The 19,961-nt window shown below is 41.1% G+C and overlaps 1 protein-coding gene and 1 non-coding gene across 8 annotated transcripts in view; one reads left to right on the top strand and one right to left on the bottom strand.

The window, feature by feature from the left end:
• RUBCNL (rubicon like autophagy enhancer) overlaps window positions 1-19,961 on the bottom strand; it is a 161,847-nt gene that overhangs the window by 118,512 nt on the left and 23,374 nt on the right. For 2 of the 7 annotated variants that reach the window (XM_063791849.1, XM_063791845.1), the window contains one exon: window positions 690-812. The exons of 2 other annotated variants lie outside the window; for them this stretch is intronic. The gene's annotated coding sequence lies outside the window, so the exon portion shown is untranslated. Of the gene's footprint in view, window positions 1-689; window positions 813-1,167; window positions 1,393-4,435; window positions 4,559-5,282; window positions 5,453-19,961 lie in introns of those variants that run through there. 3 more of the 7 variants (XM_063791844.1, XM_063791848.1, XM_063791847.1) reach the window with 3 other exon arrangements.
• LOC112205327 (U6 spliceosomal RNA) lies at window positions 15,438-15,541 on the top strand. The gene has a single exon (XR_002939222.1). It is a non-coding gene; the product is annotated as a U6 spliceosomal RNA (small nuclear RNA).

Below are 19,961 nucleotides of genomic sequence, written 5' to 3'. Positions count from 1 at the left end.
CAAGTCTTTGCTATTGTGAATAGTGCTGCAATAAACATGCGTGCAAAGTGGGAGCTGAACAATGAGAACACATGGACACAGGGAGGGGAATATCACACACCAGGGCCTGTCAAGGGGTGGGGGGCAAGGGGAGGGAGAGCACTAGGACAAATACCTAATGCATGCCGGGCTTAAAACCTAGATGACAGGCCAGACACGGTGGCTCACGCCTTTAATCCCAGCACTTTGGGAGGCCAAGGCGGGTGGATCACGAGGTCAGGAGTTCAGGACCAGCCTGGCCAAGATGGTGAAACCCTGTCTCTACTAAAAATACAAAAATTAGTTGGGCATGGTGGCAAGTGCCTGTAATCCCAGCTACTCAGGAGGCTGAGGCAGAGAATTGCTTGAACCCAGGGGGTGGAGGTTGCAGTGAATCGAGACCACGCCACTGCACTCCAGCCTGGGTGACAGAGTAAGACTCCGTCTCAAAAAAACAAAACAAAACCAAACAAAAAAAACCTAGATGAGGGGTTGATGGCTGAGGCATACCACCATGGTACATGTATACCAATGTAACAAACCTGCATGTTCTGCATATATATCACAGAACTTACAGTATAATTAATAAATAAAACAATTTAACGCATTCACATGTTTGCAAAGACCCTAAATAAAATATTAGTAAAGTAGCCGGGGGTGGTGGTGGGCACCTGTAATCTCAGCTACTCAGGAGGCTGAGGCAGGAGCATCGCTTGAACCCAGGAGGCGGAGGTTGTAGTGAGCTGAGATCGTGCCATTGTGCTCCAGCCTGGGCAACAAGAGTGCAACTCCATCTTTAAAAAAAAAAAAAAAAAGTAAATATAGCGTTGGAATAAAAGAGAAAATACACTGAAAAAAAAAAAATAAAGAGAGAGAAGGCATTTACCAACCAGTATGGACATTCCCACCTACTCCACTCCCCTAATGTTATATTTTTATAGTACATAGTAATAAATTATCATTCTTGCTTATATATTAATCTCTAGTGAGTTTGGTCCGATTACATCAGACCCTGTAATAAGTGGAATAATGGTCCCCCAAAGATGTCCACATTTTAATGCCAGGAGCCTGAAATTATGTTACACGGTAAGGCGGAATTAAAACCGCAGATAGAATTAAGATTGCTAGGCTGGGCACAGTGGTTCATGCCTGTAATCCCAGCACTTTGGGAGGCCAAGGTGGGTGAATCACTTGAGGCCAGGAGTTCGAGACCAGCCTGGGCAATATGAGGAAACCTTGTCTCTACCAAAAATACAAAAATTGGCCAGTCTCATAATGCAGTCTTAAAAATAAATAAACAAAAATTTAAAATAAAATATTTTTAAAAATTTTAAAAAGAATTAAGATTGCTAGTTGATCAGCTGGCTTTAAAATGAAGAGATTATCCTGGGTTATCCATATGAGCTCAATGTCATCACAAAGATCCTTATAGTAAAAGAGGGAGACAGGAGAGTCAGAGTCAGAGTGATTCATTGTGACAAAATTTTGACCACCAATTGCTGCCTTTAAAAAAATGGAAGGAGGCCATCCATGAGGCAAAGAATAGGGGCAGCCTCTATAAACAGGAAGAGACTGGGAATCAGATCCTCCCAGAGCTTTCCAAAAGGAACAGAGCCCCACTGACACCTTGATTTTAGCCCTGCTAGGCTCATTTCAGACTTCTGGCCTCCAGAGCTATATGATAAAACATTTCTATTGGTTTTGTTTGTTTGTTTGATTTTTTTGAGGCAGAGTCTCACTCTGTCACTCAGGCTGGAGTGCAGTGGTGCGATCTCAGCTCACTGCAACCTCCGCCTCCTGGGTTCAACTGATTCTCCTGACTCAGCTTCCAAGTAGCTGGGATTACAGGCACATGCCATGATGCCTGGCTACTTTTTGTATTTTTAGTACAGACAGGGTTTCACCATGTTGGCCAGGCTAGTCTCAAACTCCTGACCTCAAGTGATCAGCCTGCCTCGGCCTCCCAAAGTGCTGGGATTACAGGCGTGAGCCACCGTCCCCAGCCATTTCTATTGTTTTAAGCACTAAATTTATAGTTACTTGTTACAGCAGCAAGAGGAAACTAATAGGACCCTGAGAGCCTGAATTATTTTGGTTGCACTGATGAAATACAGTTTCTGGATTTCGTGTACCTGCCAAGTGGTTTCCTGGACTCACCTGGAAATATCTCAATTTTTTTCTTCCCTAATTATCCAAATGCTTTGAACATAATATAGGCTCTTAAAAATATCTGTTGAATCAATGAATTTTGGCTAAATATAAAGTCTGTGAGTCATGGCTGGTGTGTTTTTGATAGTTTGAAAACTTTCAGGATTAACCATTTCTCTAACGAGTTGTGAATAAATGCCTCTAATATCAATGTGATAGATCATTTTATGTGTCACTGGGATAAGAGGATGCCCAGATAGCTGGTCAAACATTATTTCTGGGTGTGTCTGTGAGGGTGTTTCTGGATAAGATTAGCAGCATTTGAATCTGTGAACTCAGTAAAGTAGGTTGGCCCTCCCCACTGTTGGGGGGCATCATTCAATCCCTTGAGGGCCTGAATAGACAGAGGAAGGAAGAATTCACCCCTTTTTCTCCGCCCCACTGCCTGAGCTAGACCATCTTGTCTCATTTCCTACTGTGCCCTTTGTTCTCAGCCCTTCAGACTTGGATTTCATTATTCCATCGACCTTCCTGGGTCTCCAACTAGCAGACAGCATATTGTGGATTTCTCAGCCTCCGTAACCTCCATGATCATGTGAGCCAATTTCTCATAATAAATCAACTTCTCAGCCAGACGCAGTTGCTCACGCCTGTAATCCCAGCACTTTGAGAGGCCAAGGCTGGCGGATCACCTAAGGTCAGGAGTTCGAGACCATCCTGGCCAATATGGTGAAACCGTGTATCTACTAAAAATACAAAAATTAGCCAGGCGTGGTGGCGGGAGCCTGTAATCCCAGCTATTCAGGAGCCTGAGGCAGGAGAATCGCCTGAACCCAGGAGGCGGAGTTTGCAGTGAACTGAGATCGTGCCACTGCACTCCAGCCTGGCAACAGAGGGAGACTCCATCTCAAAAAATAAAATAAAATAATAAATAAATTTCTCTCTCTCTCATATATATAATATATAGATATAGATATATATACAAATATACATATACATGTATACATATGTCTATATTATATATGTGCATATATTTATACACACAGAGAAAGTATAGTGTATATATATACATAATATGTATATATATACATATGCTTTTGTGTATATATACATACACATATACACACATATATACACAAAAGCAAAATGAGCAAAAGTCCTCAGTTTCAATATCCTATTGGTTCTATTTCTCTGGAGAACCCTAAAAATCAAGAAACTGGTAGTTAAATTACATGGACTTAACAGCAAATTTGTGAGGATAACACGTAGCTCTTTTTTCTTCTTACATGGAAAATGTGAATCATTTGAAAATCAATGCCTAGTCTTAACATACAGTAGTGACTTTCCCCATACAAGAGGAAGCTTTCTTTCTTTCTTTCTTTTCTTTTTTTTTTTTTTTCAGACAGAGTCTAAAATATTTAAAAAAATATTACCCAGTAACCCAGGCTGGAGTGCAGTGGCATGATTTCGGCTCACTGCAACCTCTGTCTCCTGGGTTCAAACGATTCTCATGACTCAGTCTCCTGAATAGTTGGGACTACAGGCACGCGCCACCAAGCCTGGCTACTTTTTCGTATTTTTAGTAGAGACGCGGTTTCACCGTGTTGCTTAGGCTGGTCTGGAACTCCTGACCTCAGGTGATCTGCCCACCTTGGCCTCCCAAAGTGTTGGGATTACAGGCATGAGCCACCGTGCCCGGCCCAGGAAGCTTTATTTCTATTTAGAGGTGTGTGGAAGCTCTTTAGGCAGTCTAGGAAGTTTAGGCAGTTTAGGAAGCTGGTGACATTCTGGTCAACACTGCTGACAACATATCATGTCCAACACTAAACACTGAGCCTGTCTGAAGAAGAAAAGACAAGTAGAGAGTTTCAATGAACCATTACAACATTTGGTCAGCTAAGAAGGGCTCCCGAGAGACCAGTTGTTACTGTCTGGTGCTAGCACTGCTGTCACAATGTCAAACCAAGTGTACATAAAAAGGTCCCTTGAAAAATGCCATCAGTTGGAAGTTGCTGGCTTGAGAACCCTCCTGGGAAGAGATATGCTTCTTGTATTGAGACTAGCCACACTCACTGGGCCTGTGTGGGCTTGGGGACTTTAAAGAAAAAAGTTCGGCCGGGTGCAGTGGCTCATGCCTGTAATCCCAGCACTTTGGAAGGCTGAGGCTGGTGGATCACCTGAGGTTGGGAGTTCAAGACCAGCCTGACCAACATGGAGAAACCCTGTCTCTACTAAAAATACAAAATTAGCCGGGCGTGGTGGCACATGCCTGTGATGCCAGCTACTCCGGAGGCTGAGGCAGGAGAATTGCTTGAATCCGGGAGGCAGAAGTTGCAGTGAGCGGAGGTCTCGCCATTGCACTCTAGCCTGGGCAACAAGAGCGAAACTCCGTCTAAAAAAAAAGAAAGAAAAAGAAAAAAGTTCATTGTCCCTAATTAGTGTTGTATTTCTGTGACTTTAAAGCAGTCCTATTAGTTTCTTTTTCTTTTTCTTTTTCTTTTTGAGACGGAGTCTCGCTCTGTTGCCCAGGCTGGAGTGCAGTGGCACAATCTTGGCTTACCACAACCTCCGCCTCCCAGGTTCAAATGATTCTCCTGCCTCAGCCTCCCAAGTAGCTGGGACTACAGGCATGTGCTACTATGCCTGGCTAATTTTTGTATTTTTAGTAGAGATGGGGTTTCACTGTGTTGGCCAGACTGGTCTCGAACTCCTGACCTCGTGATCCTCCTGCCTCAGCCTCCCAAAGTGCTGGGATTACAGGCCTGAGCCACCACGCCCGGCCAGTCCTATTTGTTAAAGTGATAAAACGTGTAAGAGTTGGCAGAAATATGTGCAACACATGGAACAAAAAGAAAGCCTGGCTGGTTTGTGTTGCTGCTCTAAGTTGAGCTTGGCTGGACTATGAGAAGGAAGAGTGAGCAGCAAAGTCTGGAGATGGGAGTCTAAAACCACTTTAAAGAGCTGTAGACTTAATTCCAAGGGCAGTGGGAGCTACTTAAGGGCTTTGAACAGTGGGGCATGATTAGGTTGGAAGCCTATATTTGCATTTTCCTTCCTTGGTGATCTAATATTCCTTAAGGCAGTGCTTTCCAAACTTTAACGTGCACAGGAATTACCTGGAATCTTGGGAAAGTGCAGATTCTGACTTAGTAAGTCTCATGTGGGGCTCCAGATGCTGCGACAAGCTCCTAGTGACGACAGGGCTGCTGAGCCCCAGACTGCTCTCTGAGTAACAAAGTCCTAGACAGAATCATTTGTGAGCCTCCCCCACTGGCTTTTTCAGAGCCTGCAAGAAAGCGAGGGAGCAGCCGTAAGGCATAGACAAAGCTCCTTTCCATCCTCAAATGGCTACATGTTTTCCTGGGGTGACCTAATTGCTCAGGCAGAGAACATTGTGGCAATGTCATTAGTCATTCCTTCTGAGCGTTTTGTGTTCTGGACCATTACTTAGACTCTGCTCTTTTAGCTCAGAACTTTGTGTCTCATCTGGCTCTCCATGTGCTCAGTTACCAAATGGGCTTTGAAATTCCATTTGGCCAAGCGCTGTGGCTCACGCCTGTAATCCCAGCACTTTGGGAGGCTGAGGCAGACAGATCATCTGAGGCCAGGAGTTTGAGACCAGCCTGGCCAACATGGTGAAACCCCGTCTGTATTAAAAAATTAGCTGGGTATGGTGGCATGCACATGTAATCCTAACTACTTGGGAGGCGGAGGCACAAGAATCACTTGAACCCAGGAGGTGGAGGTTTCAGTGAGCCAAGATCGCACCACTGCACTCCAGCCTGGGCCAACAGAGCAAGGCTCTGTCTCAAAAAAAAAAAAAAATTCTATTTTCCTGCCGTCTGCAGCAGGATTGACTTCCCCATTCCTTGAGATTGACATCAAGCCAAGAATATCAGATTCTCCAAATGTGACCAGTTTGCCTTTCTTCAAATAATCTTGTGATGTGAAGGGAGGTTGCAGAGTCATAAATTTGACTATTTTTAAAAATTTTATTTTCTTTTTAGACTAAAAAGACTAGATCTGAGAGAATATTTTAAATTGACATTGCGGAGAGAGAAACACAGGACTCTAGCCTTTGTTTTGGTCATCATAGCATAGATAGATACACACACACACACACACACACACACACACCCTTTTATAGTATAAATGAAATGATAAATGTAAAGTACTTAGCACAGTGCCTAGCACACAGGAAACATCTGAAGGAAATTAAAGTATTTTACCCCAAAATATATTTCTTTGACATATTTTGAGATGGCTGCTCAGGGAGACAGCAAAGCTGTCTTGTGGGGGAGATTTGCATCTGCAGAAAATCTGCATTGATGCAACCAGGCCTTCCCTGGTCTACACGTGGGAAAGGTGAACTGAGAGCCTGCCACCTTTAAACATCTGAAAGAAACATTTACCATCTATTTTCTCTGAGGGCTGCTACCAGTGAGGTTTTATTTACATGAACAAGACCACGTTTACTAGCCAGAGCTCCTCCTTCCTCTTTTTCTCTCTCTCATATAACTTACCTTGCCACTATAACCTGGTTTATTACCGGAACCTGTTTCTGGCCATGCTCTGAGCCCCCATGCTTTCTGTAACCTTCTGTACTCCACTGGGGGTTGGGTAATCATTCTGTGATTCTGCCAATGTACATATTAATAAATTTGTAAGCATTTTCTGCAATTATCTGTCTTTTGCAAGTTGATTTTTCAATGAAACTTCAGAGGGAAAAGGGGAAGTTTTCTCTTGGCCCCTACATATCCAATATATGCTAGCTATTATGATCAAAATACATACTTTAAGTCTGAACGCCATGGCTTACACCTGTAATCTCAGCACTTTACGAGGCCTTGGCCTCCCAACGATCACTTGTGGTCAGGAGTTCGAGACCAGCCTGGGTGACACAGTGAGACTGTGTCTCTACAAAAATTTTGAAACATTAGTCAGCCGTGGTGGCATACGCCTGTAGTCCCAGTTATTTGAGAGGCTAAGGTGGGAGGATTGCTTGTGCCCAGAAGTTTGAGGCTGCAGTGAGCCATGATCGAGCCACTGCACTCCACCCCAGGCAACACAGTGAGAGCCTATTTCAAAAAAAAAAAAAAAGAGAGAGAGAGAAAAAAAGGAAAAAAAATACATGCTTTACAGACGTGATGTGAGAGTTAAGTAACATGTGTAAAGCACTTTAGGATAGTGCCTGGCATGTGGTAGATGTTGAATACACCACAGCTTTCATGATGGTGATGATGATGGAGATGACGAGGAGGAGGACAAGGAGGAGGAGGAGAGGATGGGAGGAAGAGAAGCAAGAGGAGAAGAAAAGGGGAGAGAGGGGGAAGATAAGAAAGGGGAGGGAGAGGAGGAGGTGGTTGGTGGGGAATTGGAGGGGAGAGGAATATAAAGTTTGACTTAAACAGGGATAACAACAGTGGTGTGCTGATAAATGTTTAACAACTGGCCTTCAGCACACCACTGTATAAGCGGCAGGATAAGATTAGTTCCAAGAGTCTCCAAGGCCGGTTTTGATGGTGACAGCATGAATGGGAGGTGTGAAGAGGTATGGCAGGAGCTCACGGAGCTTTGGGATTCTCCCATCCTTCCTGCCATTGCAATGACACTCATTCCACAATTAAGACTGGGTGTATCTTTATGGTTTAAAATGATAAATTTTATGTTATGTACATTTTACTATAATAACATATTTTTAGTTAAAAATAACATCAACAAGAAAACTGGTGAGATCAAAATAAAATCAATTGTTTAATAGTTAAACAAAAACCCTGAGATATCCTCATGATAACCTTGTTTGGAATTAAGACAGAATCAAGAAGTCAAGCCACTGTAACTTGAAGCATTCCTCTTCAAGAACCTCTCCATCTTCTTCAGTTTCTGTTTTCTCTTTTTCCTCCTGTCCATCACCTGAATCGCCCTTTAAATTTGCAAGTCCTGAGAGTGGTGCCTCACCAAGGGCTCTCTGTGGGCCCTGCGTCTTTGCTGAGCTCGCCCTAGTTTGAGCAGTGGTCAGGCAATAGTCAGTTTCTCCTGGCAGAGTCACCATTCCCTTATCTGTGCTCTTCTAAGCCTCTGGAAATTAGAAACTTCCCCTAAGCACTTTCTTTCCAGGAAGGAGACTCAAAATATTCCTTTTCCTGTGCCCCACACCTGCGTTCTCAGCACTCATACTTCTCCAGGTTATATTCCTGTTAGTTGTGTTAAGGTCTTTTTCTGTCCTTTAGCGATTGAAGCAGATGCATTCAATCTGAAATCTGAAAATCTTATATCAAATCTTGGCTCCACTTTGAGTAATGTATTAAAGTCAGATGAGCTTTCCTTCTCTCTTCTGTCAATAGAATTACCTTCCTATGATAAGACTTGGTGGGGGAATTAAGGAGGTAAAGTAATTTACTTAAACATACTTCAACAACCAACAATGATTATCATGCAACCAATGCAACCAAAACTCTTTCTTTGCTATTTTTTTCTTTTCTTTTCTTTTTTTTTGAAACAGAGTCTCACTCTGTTGCCCAGGCTGGAGTGCAGCAGCGCAATCTCAGCTCACTGCAACCTCTGCCCCTGAGTTCAAGCAATTCTACCGCCTCAGCCTCCCAAGTAGCTGGTGCCTGCCACCACACCCAGCTAATTTTTGTATTTTTCGTAGAGATGGGGTTTCATCATGTTGGCCAGGCTGGTCTTGAACTCCTGACCGCAGGTGATCTGCCTGCCTAGGCCTCCCAAAGTGCTGGGTTACAGGTGTGAGCCACCGTGCCCAGCCTCTTTGCACTACTTGAGGACCATCAAAGGCAATCGCACTCATGACTCTCAGTCTTACTTTATTGCGTTCCATTTCCCCTCCCCTCAGCTTCATTTATACCCAGAGCCTCCTCCCAAGTGTCTCTCACTCTCCAAATGCCACTTCTTACAGGAAGTTACTCAACACACAGTAGCTAGTGTTTGTGTCTATATTTTCGACAGCAACTGACACAGAGCCTACCACATAATGAGAGCTCCACAAACATTTGTGAAATTGAATGGAGTTTTATCAGAATACAGAGATCTTACTACAAAAAAACTAGAGTAAATAACTTTTTCTTCTAAAAAAAAAGTTCAACCTCAGTTACCTCTCTCATTGCTAACCTCATTCCCTCCCCCTTGTAGCCACCATCACCACCCCAGGGCAGAAAGGGCATCTGGAACATGATGTGGCATTTCCTTCAGCATCCCTACCCCCACCATTAGCTTAATTTGTTAGGACAGTGACCAGGGAGTGACTGCAATCAAAGGGAGGGTGCTGTGTGCTTCTCTCCAGCTCTGAAGTGCGGCTAACTCTCCTTAGGATGTAATCAGAGGTTCTTCTTCAGAAGTCCTCAGCGTACTTTTCCTAGCTCACCACAACTATTTCTTCATTTCACGTCCAAGAGGAATGGGATCATGTTGTATAAATTAAACATTTTGCTTCTCCTCTATCAACCCAGATCCATATTTATATCCACTATTGCTGTTCTGATGACGGAAGATTCCCATCATTGCTTCTTTGGTTCACACTCCAGCAGCAGAGTCATGTGTCTCACAGTCTCAAAGGCCACTATAGTAGTTACTGGATAACAGTAACATCAAAAAAGAAGGAAAAGGAAAGAAGGAAGGCAGGAAGGGAGGAAGGGAGGGAGGAAAGGGAGGGAAGGAGTGAAAGAGGAAGGGAGAAAGGAAGAGGGGGGAGGGAGGAAGGAAGGAAGGGAGCTTATTCAGCTTATTGTCAAGTTCAAGAGAGGCTCATAGTTTCTTTATATATAGTAGTAATATTTTCAGAACCAAAAATGAGGATATAGCCTGATGAATGACATTTTCTGATTTTTAATTATACAATTCATAAAGTAATTAAAATTTTGCTAAATTTACTTGAAAACATGTATTAATTAGCCTTTATTGGAAAGAAAGCAATTTAATGTAATCATGTTCATCTGAAAAATTTATGAGATTAGATTATTTTGCTTATGTGGATTGGTTGAAGTGGCAATAGACATAATTCTGAAAGCAGCACAATTTTCCTTAATCAGTTTCTATTCCTGTGACTCTATCTTATGCTTTCTTATGAAATTGAAATGGCATCGAATCTACTTAAACACATTTCAAGAACCAACCATATTAATGCTGCAGTGAGCCATGATTGTGTCACTGTACTTCAGCTTCAGTGACAGAACAAGGTCCTGTCTCAAAAAAAAAACAACAAAAAAAACAGCAATAATTATAATGCAACCAGAACTCTTTCTTTGCATTTTTAAAGGATCATCAGAGGTGATCATAACTCTCTACCCTACTTCACCACATTCAGTTGAAGTAGGAGACCACCGGCAGGACTTATTTCTTGGTCCCCATGGGTAAAGTAAAGAAACTGGCAGGAACCAGCAGATGGCCAGAAAAGTGATCCCTAGCTGCTCATTAGCATAAGACACTCCTACCAGCACCATGACAGTTCACAAATGCCATGACAACCACCCAGAAGTTACTGCCCCTTTCCTAGAAAGTTATGAATAACCTGCCCCTAAATTTGCATTAGCCCACCTCTTAATTTGCATATAATTGAAAGTAGATATAAATAGAGTTGCCAACAGTCCATAGCTGCCAACTTTGGTTGCCCTGACTGTAAGTTAGCCCTGCTTATCAAGGAGCAGTGCCATTCAACAAAAAATTGCTAACACCACTGGCTCACCCTTGAATTCCTTCCTAGGCAAAGCCAAGAACCCTCTCGGGCTAAGCCCCAATTTGGGGGCTCGTCTATCCTGCAACACCTTTGTGCCTCCCTCCAATTTATTTACACCCAGAATCTACTCCCAAGCATCACTCTGTCTCAAATTCCACCTAAACTCTCCCAACATGCTTCTCTGTTTTATTATGCAGATTGACTTTTCAGACCCTTTCCCAATAAGCATAGAGTGATAAAGTAAGAGAAACTCAATGAGAAATTACAGGATTTGCTTCACTGGGTGCATAAAGTGGGAAAAGACTAGAATACTTCCATACTGATCATTTTTTGGCCTATCAAGTATTGTTTTATGCAATTCAACTTTTCACCTCCCAGAAACTTTGCTCAAAATTTTATGCATAGCTTTATAATTTAGTTACGTATTAAACTTGGGTCATCTCTTCCTTCTAAACTTAGAAAAGGAATATAACTGACTAATTAATGTTAAAGGTTTCCATAGACAAATAATCCAGTGGAACAAAAGAGAAAATCCAAAAACAGAGCCACATATATATGCCCACTTGATTTGCAACAAAGATGCACTGCAATTCAATGGGAGAAAGAATGGCTTTTTCAGGCCAGGCGTGGTGGCTCATGCCTGTAATCCCAGCACTCTGGGAGGCCGAGGTGGGTGGATCACGAGGTCAGGAGATCGAGACCATCCTGGCTAACATGGTGAAACCCCATGTCTACTAAAAATACAAAAAATTAGCCAGGTGTGGTGGCGGGTGCCTATAGTCCCAGCTACTCGGGAGGCTGAGGCAGGAGAATGGCGTGAACCTGGGAGGCAGAGCTTGCAGTGAGCCGAGATCAGCCACTGCACTCCAGCCTGGGCGACAGAGCGAGACTCTGTCTCAAAAACAACAACAACAACAACAACAACAAAAAGAGTGGCTTTTTCAAACAAAAGGTACTTGGGCATTTTTATATCCATGTGGAAAAGACCTGAACATTGACCTTCACCTCACACCATACACAAAAATAAATTTGAGCTGGATCACAGACCTAAATGTGAAATTTAATAAAGCTTTTTAAAAGAGCAGAGAGGAGAATACCATAATGATTTGAACAAAGATTATTTAAACAGGACATGAGAAGCACTAGCCAAAAAGAAGAGATTGGTATTTGAAATAGAGCTATTCAATAACATCTATAATTTAGCTGAATTGTTCACATTAGTTATGGTTTATAATTATTGGGGATTCATAATGTATCATGAATGACTACACAGACATGCAGTTTCTTCATAGCATCGATGGTCTTTACAATTTGGAATGTTTTTGCTGTGGCTGGTACCGGCTTTTTCTTTCCATATTCAGTGCTTCCTTCATGAGCTCTTTTAAGGCAGATCTGGTGGTGACAAAAATCTCTCAGCATGTCTGTAAATGATTTTATTTCTCCTTCGCTTATGAAACTTAGTTTGGCTGGATATGAAATTCTGGGTTGAAAATTCTTTAAGAATGTTGAATATTGGCCCCCACTCTCTTCTGGCTTGCAGGGTTTCTGCAGCAAGATCCGCTGTTAGTCTGATGGGCTTACCTTTGTGAGTAGCCCAACCTTTCTGTCTGGCTGCCCTTAACATTTTTTCCTTCATTTCAACCTTGGTGAATCTGATGATTATGTGTCTTGGAGTTGCTCTTCTCAAGGAGTATCTTTTTGGTGTTCTCTGTATTTCTTGAATTTGAATGTTGGCCTGTCTTGCTAGGTTGGGGAAGTTCTCCTGGATAATATCCTGAAGAGTGTTTTCCAACTTGGTTCCTTTCTCCCTGTGACTTTCAGGTACACCAGTCAAATGTGGGTTTGGTCTTTTCACATAGCCCCATATTTCTTGGAGGTTTTGCTTGTTCCTTTTATTTTTTTTTCCTCTAATCTTGTCTTCATGCTTTATTTCATTAAGTTGATCTTCAGTCTCTGATATCTTTTCTTCTGATTGATCAATTCAGCTATCGATACTTCTGTATGCCTCACAAAGTTCTCCTGCTGTGTTTTTCAACTCTATCAGGTCATTTAACTTCTTCTCTAAACTCTTATTTTAGTTAGCAATTCCGCTAACCTTTTTTCAAGATTCTTAGCTTCTTTTCAATGGTTTAGAACATGCTGCTTTAGCTCAGAGGAGTTTGCTATTACCCAGCTTCTGAAGCCTACTTCTGTCCATTTGTCAAACTCATTCTCCATCCAGTTTTGTTCCCTTGCTGGCGAGGAGTTATGATCCTTTGGAGGAGAAGAAGTATTCTGGTTTCTGGAATTTTCAGGCTTTTTGCAATGGTTTTTCCTCATCTTCATGAATTTATCTACCTTTGGTCTTTGATGTTGGTGACTTTCAAATGGAGTTTCTGTCTGGATGTCCTTTTTGTTGATGTTGAAGCTATTCCTTTCTGTTTGTTAGTTTTCATTCTATCACTCAGGCCCCTCTTCTGCAGGTCTGCTAGAGTTTGCTGGAGGTCCACTCCAGACCCCCTTTGCCTGGGTTTCACCAGCAAAGGCTGCAGAACAACAAGGATTGCTGCCTGTTCCTTCTTGTGGAAGCTTCGTCCCAGAGAGGCATCTGTCAGATGCCAGCAAGAGCTCTCCTGTATGAGGTGTCTGTGGACCCCTGCTGGGAGGTGTCTGTCAACCCCTGCTGGGAGGTGTCTCCCAGTCAGGAGGCACAGGGGTCAGGGACCCACTTGAGTAGGCAGTGTGTCCCTTAGCAGAGCTCGAGCACTGTGCTGGGAGATCTGCTGCTCTCTTCAGAGCCAGCAGGCAGGAACGTTTAAGTCTGCTGAAGCTGCGCCCACAGCTGCCCCTTCCCCCAGGTGCTCTGTCCCAGGAAGATGGGAGTTTTATCTATAAGCCCCTGACTGGGGCTGCTGCCTTTCTTTCAGAGATGCCCTGCCCAGAGAGGAGGAATCTAGAGAGGCAGTCTGGCTACAGAGGCTTTGCAGAGCTCCAGTTTGCTCCACCCAGTTCAAACATCCTGGTGGCTTTGTTTACACTGTGAGGGGAAAACTACCTACTGAAGCCTCAGTAATGGTGGACGCTCTTCCCCCAACAAAGCTCGAGTGTCTCAGATCGACTTCAGACTGCTGTAATGGCAGTGAGAATTTCAAGCCAGTGGATCTTAGCTTGCTGGACTCCATAGGGGTGGGATCTGCTGAGTTAGACCACTTGACTTCCTGGCTTCAGCACCCTTTCCAGGGGAGTGAATGGTTTCATCTCACTGGTGTTCCAGGTGCCACTGGGGTATGAAAAAAACTCCTGCAGCTAGGTTATTGTCTGCCCAAATGGCTGCCCAGTTTTGTGCTGGAAACCCAGGGCCCTGGTGGCATAGGCACCCGAGGGAATCTCCTGGACTACAGGTTGCTAAGACTGTGGGAAAAGCATAGTATCTAGGCCGCAGTGCATTGTTCCTCACGGCACAGTCCCTCACAGCTTCCCTTGACTAGGGGAAGGAGTTCCCGACCCCTCGTGGTTCCAAGGTGAGGTGACTCCCCACCCTGCTTTGGCTTGCCCTCCATGGGCTACACCCACTGTCTAACCAGTCCCAATGAGATGAGCTGGGTACCTCAGTTAGAAATGCAGAAATCACCTGCCTTCTGTGTTGATCTCGCCAGGAGCTGCAGACTGGAGCTGTTCCTATTCAGCCATCTTGCTAGCAACCTCTTCTATAATATAGTTTTTAGAAATTCTTTCTAACTTAAACTTGCATATATTCTAGATATTTCATTCCTAGATATTCATGTTCACATGAAGATTTATACACAAATTTTTATAGCTTTATTTGTAAAGCACCAAACTGGAAACATTCTAAATATCCATCAACAGGTAAATGAATAAACAAATTGTGTACCCATAAAGCAGAATACTATTCAGAAATTTTAAAGTGTTGATTAACACCAAAATGTGAATAAATCTGAAAACAAAAACAAGGTAGTAAAATAAACTCCACAAAGTGAGTACATAATGTGAGATTCCACTTATATAAAATGCTTAAAATAAGAAAAACAAAATATAATGACAGAAAGGAAATTAATAGTTGTAGAAAGGAGAGGTTGTAGGACTCTATATGAATTACAAAAGAAGATACTCTTGGGGCTGGTGGGTATACTCATCAATTTAATTGCAGTGTTTATTTGAGTGGCTTATATGCATATCAATTCAACAAATTAAACACTTTATGCACTGATTATTGTACGTCAATTAAACCTCAACAAAAATATTAAAATGCATTAATCGGCATGTTAAATATTACTAGAAGGAAGCACTTTTAAAAGGATTAATATAAGTCATTAAGATTTAAAAATTGCTATACCACAAATTAATATATAAATGATGACTATAGTAAATCCTAACATTAAATAACAGTTTTCATTATTATACTGTACATATTCATTTCATATTATTTTGTTTTATTTTTGTTATGTTTTGCCTTTTTGAAATCTGTTAGTAAACTAGATATGGGAAATTTGCTAACCATTTTTAAAATAGCTTCATAATTCTGGAGTCTGTAAATAAATGGGGTATAAATACAAACCACTTGGGATTTTAAAAATATACTGTCATGCTCACTTTGGCACTTATACTAAAATTGAAACAATAGAGAGAAAACTAGCATGGCCCCTATGCAAAGATGACACACACATCTTTGAAGCGTTCCATATTTTTACCAGAATAGCCAGATTAGAGAGAAACATAACTGACCTGATGGAGCTGAAGAACACAACATGGGAAATTCACAGTGCAATGACATGTATCAATAGCAGAATAGATGAAGTGGAGAAAAGAATCTCAGAGCTTGAAGACTATCTTTCTGAAATAAGACAGGCAGACAAGAATAGAGAAAAAAGAATGAAAAGGAATGAACAAAACCTCTGAGAAATGTGGGACTATGTAAAAAGACTGAACCTACAACTGATTGGGGTACTTGAAAGAGACAGGGAGGACAGACCCAAGTCGGAAAACATACTTCGGGAGGTCATCCAGGAGAACTTCCTCCAAACTAGAAAGACAGGCCAAGATTCAAATTCGAGAAATCTAGGGAGCCCCAGTAAGATACTTCACAAGAAGATCAACGCCAAGGCACATAATCGTCAGATTCTCCAAGGTTGAAAGAAAGAAAAAATGTTACGCGCAGCCAGAGAGAAAGGCTGGGTCACCTACGAAGGGAAATCCGTCAGTATAACAACAGACCTCTCAGTGTAAACCTTACAAGACAGAAGCAATTTGGGGCCAATATTCAACATTCGTAAAGAAAAGAATTTCCAACCCAGAATTTCATATCCAGCCCAACTAAGTTTCATAAGCGAGGGAGAAATAAGATTCTTTTCAGACAAGCGAAGGATGAGGGAATAAGTCACCTCCAGGACTGCTTTGCAAGAGTTCCTGAAGGAAGCACTAAATATGAAAAGGAAAAACTGTTACTAGCCACTACAAAAACATACTGAAGTATACAGACCAGTGACACTATGAAGTGACCACATAATAAGTCTGCAAAATAACCAGCTTGAATTATGATGACAGGATCAAACTCACACATAGCAATATTAACATTAAATGTAAATGAGCTAAATGCCCCAATTAAAAGACATAGGATGGCAAGCTGGACGGGGTCAAAATCTGTTGGTATGCTGTCTTCATGAGACCCATCTCACATGCAAAGACACACATAGGTTCAGACACACATAGGTTCAACATAAAGGGACTGAGGAAAATTTACCAAGCAAATGGAAAACAGAAAAAAGTAGGGGTCACAAACCTAGTTTCTGACAAAACAAATTTTAAACCAACAAAGATCAGAAAAGACAAAGAAGGGCCCTATATAACGGTAAAGGAGTCAATTCAACAAGAAGAGCTAACTATTCCTAAATAGATATACACCCAATAAAGGAGCACCTGGATTTATAAAGCAAGTTCTTAGAGACGTACAAAGAGATGTAGACTCCCACATAATAATAGTGGGAGACTTTAACTCCACGCTGACAATGTTAGATGGATCATCAAGACAGAAAATTAACAAAGATACTCAGGACCTGAACTCAGCTCTGGATCAAGCAGACCTGATCGATATATACAGAACTCCTCATCTTGCAAACAACAGGATATACATTCTTCTCACTGCCATATACACTTACTCTAAAATTGATCACATAATCTGAAATAAAACACTCTTCAGCAAATGCAGAAGAACTGAAATCATAACAGTATCTCAGATCACAGTACAATCAAATTAGAATTCAAGACTGAAAAATTCACTTAGAACCACAAAACTACATGGAAATTGAACAAGCTGTTCCTGAGTCACTCGTGGGTAAATAATGAAATTAAGGCAAAATCAAGAAGTTCTTTTAAACTAATGAGAACAAAGAGACAATGTATCAGAATCTCTGGGATGCCGATAGAGCAGTGTTATCAGGGAAATGTATAGCACTAAATGCTCACATCAAAAAGCTAGGAAGATGTCATATTAATAACCTAATATCACAACTAAAAGAACTAGAAAACCAAAAGCAAACAAACCCAAAGATGGCAGAAGATAAGCAATAACCAAGATCAGAGGGCAACTGAAAGATAAAGACATGAAAATTCCTTCAACAAATCAATGAATCCAGGAGATTTTTTTTTTTGCAAAAAAATAATAAAGTAGACCACTAGCTAGACTAATAAAGAAGAAAAGAGAGAAGAATCAAGTAGACACAACCAGAAATGATAAGGGGGATATCACCAATGACCCCCCAGTAAAGCAAACAACCATCAGAGAATACTATGAACACCTGTATGCACATAAACCACATAAACTAGAAAATCTAGAAGAAATGGATAAATTCCTGAATACATACATCCTCCCAAGACTGAACCAGAAAGAAATTGAAACCCTGAGTAGACCAATAATGAGTTCTAAAATTGAGTCAGTAATAAGTAGTCTACCAACCAAAAAAGCCCAGGACCAGATGGATTTACAGCTGCATTCTAACAGAGGTACAAAGAAAAGCTGGTACCATTTCTATTGAAGTTATTCCATAAAGTTGAAAAGGAGGGACTCCTCCATAACTAATTTTATGAGGCCAGCATCATCCTGATACCAAAAACCTGACCACAATACACCAAAAATAGAAAACTTCAGCTAATATCCCAGATTAACACTGATGCAAATATCTTTAATAAATACTGACAAACCAAATCCAGCAGCACGTCAAAAAGCTTATCCATCACATTCAAGTTAGTTTCATCCCTAGGGTGCAAAGTTTGTTTAACATATTAAAATAAATAAATACAATTCATCACATAAACAGAGCTAAAGACAAAAACCACGTGATTTTCTCAATAGATGCAGAAAAGACCTTTGACAAAATTCAGCATCCCTTTATCTTAAAAACTCTCAATAAACTAAGTTTTAAAGGAATATACCTCAAGATAATAAGAACCATATCTAACAAACCCACATCAAATATCATACTTAAAGGGCAAAAGCTGGAAGTATTCTCCTTGAAAACCATCATAGGACAAGGATGCACTCTCTCACCACTCCTATTCAAAATAGTATGGAAGTTTTGACCAGGGCAATCAGACAAGAGAAATAAATAAGGGGTATTTAAATAGGGAGAAAGAATGTCAAATTATCTTTATTTGCAGATGGTCCTATGTCAAGAAAATTTCATTGTCTCAGTCAAAAAGCTTCTTAAGCTAATAAGAAACTTAAGCAAAGTCTCAGGATACAAAATCCATGTGCAAAAATCACTAGCATTCCAATACGCCAGCAACAGTCAAGCAGAGAGCTAAATCAGGAATGAACTGCAATACACAATTGTTACAAAAAGAAAAAAATATTTAGGAACACAGCTTATAAGGGCAGTGAAGGACCTTTTCAAGAACTATGAACTATTGCTTAAGGAAATCAAAGAAGACACAAGCAAATGGAAAAACGTTCCATGCTCATGAATAGGAAGAATCAATATTGTGAAAATGGCCATACTGCCCAAAGTAATTTATAGATTCAATGCTATTCGCATTAAACTACCATTGATGTTCTTCACAGAAGTAGAATAAACTATTTTAAAATTCATATGGAGTCAAAAAGGGAGCCTGAATAGCCAAGACAATCCTAAGCAAAAAGAACAAAGCTGGAGGCATCATGCTACTTGACTTCAAACTATACTACAAGGCTACAGTAACCAAAACAGCATGGTACTGGTACAAAAACAGATACAAAAACAAACGGAACAGAATAGAGACCTCAGAAATAAAACCACACACCTATAAGCATCTGATCATCAAAAAACCTGACAAAAACAAGCACTGGGGAAAGGATTCCCTATTTAATAAATGATGCCGGGAAAACTGGCTAGCCATATGCAGCAAATTAAAACTGGACCCCTTCCTTATACCTTATACAAAAATTAACTCACGAGAGATTAAAGACTTAAATGTAAAACTGGAAACTATAAAAACCGTAGAAAAAAATCTAGGCAATATCATTCAAGACATTGGCACCAGCAAAGATTTCATGATGAAAATGCCAAAAGCAATTTCAAAAGCAAAATTTGACCAATGGGATCTAAGTAAACTAAAGAGCTTTTGCACAGCAAAAGAAAGTATCATCAGAGTGAACAAGTAGCCTACACAATGGGAGAATATTTTTGAAATCTATCCATCTGACAAGGCTTTAATATGGAAAGTCTACAAGAAACTTAAGCAAACTTACAAGAAAAAAAGCAAACAACCCCATTAAAAAGTGGGCAAAGAACATGAACAGACACTTCTCAAAAGAAGACATACACGCGGTCAAGAAACATGAAAAAAAAACTCAACATCACTGATCATTAGAGAAATGCAAATCAAACCCACAATGAGATACCATCTCGTGCCAGTGATAATGGCAATTATTAAAAGGTCAAGAAACAACAGATGCTGGTGAGGTTGCAGGGGAAAAGGAATGCTTTTACACAGTTGGTGGGAATGTAAATCAGTTCAACCATTGTGGAAGACAGTGTGGCAATTCCTCAAAAATCTAGAGTTAGATATATTATTTGACCCAGCAATCCCATTACTGAGTATATACCCAAAGGAATATAAATTATTCTACTATAAA

Source organism: Pan troglodytes, chromosome 14 (genome assembly GCF_028858775.2).
Source record: "Pan troglodytes isolate AG18354 chromosome 14, NHGRI_mPanTro3-v2.0_pri, whole genome shotgun sequence".
NCBI classification, from domain to species: domain Eukaryota; kingdom Metazoa; phylum Chordata; class Mammalia; order Primates; family Hominidae; genus Pan; species Pan troglodytes.
The sequence above is the reverse complement of the archived record's forward strand: the minus strand, read 5'-3'. Positions and strand labels throughout refer to the sequence as shown.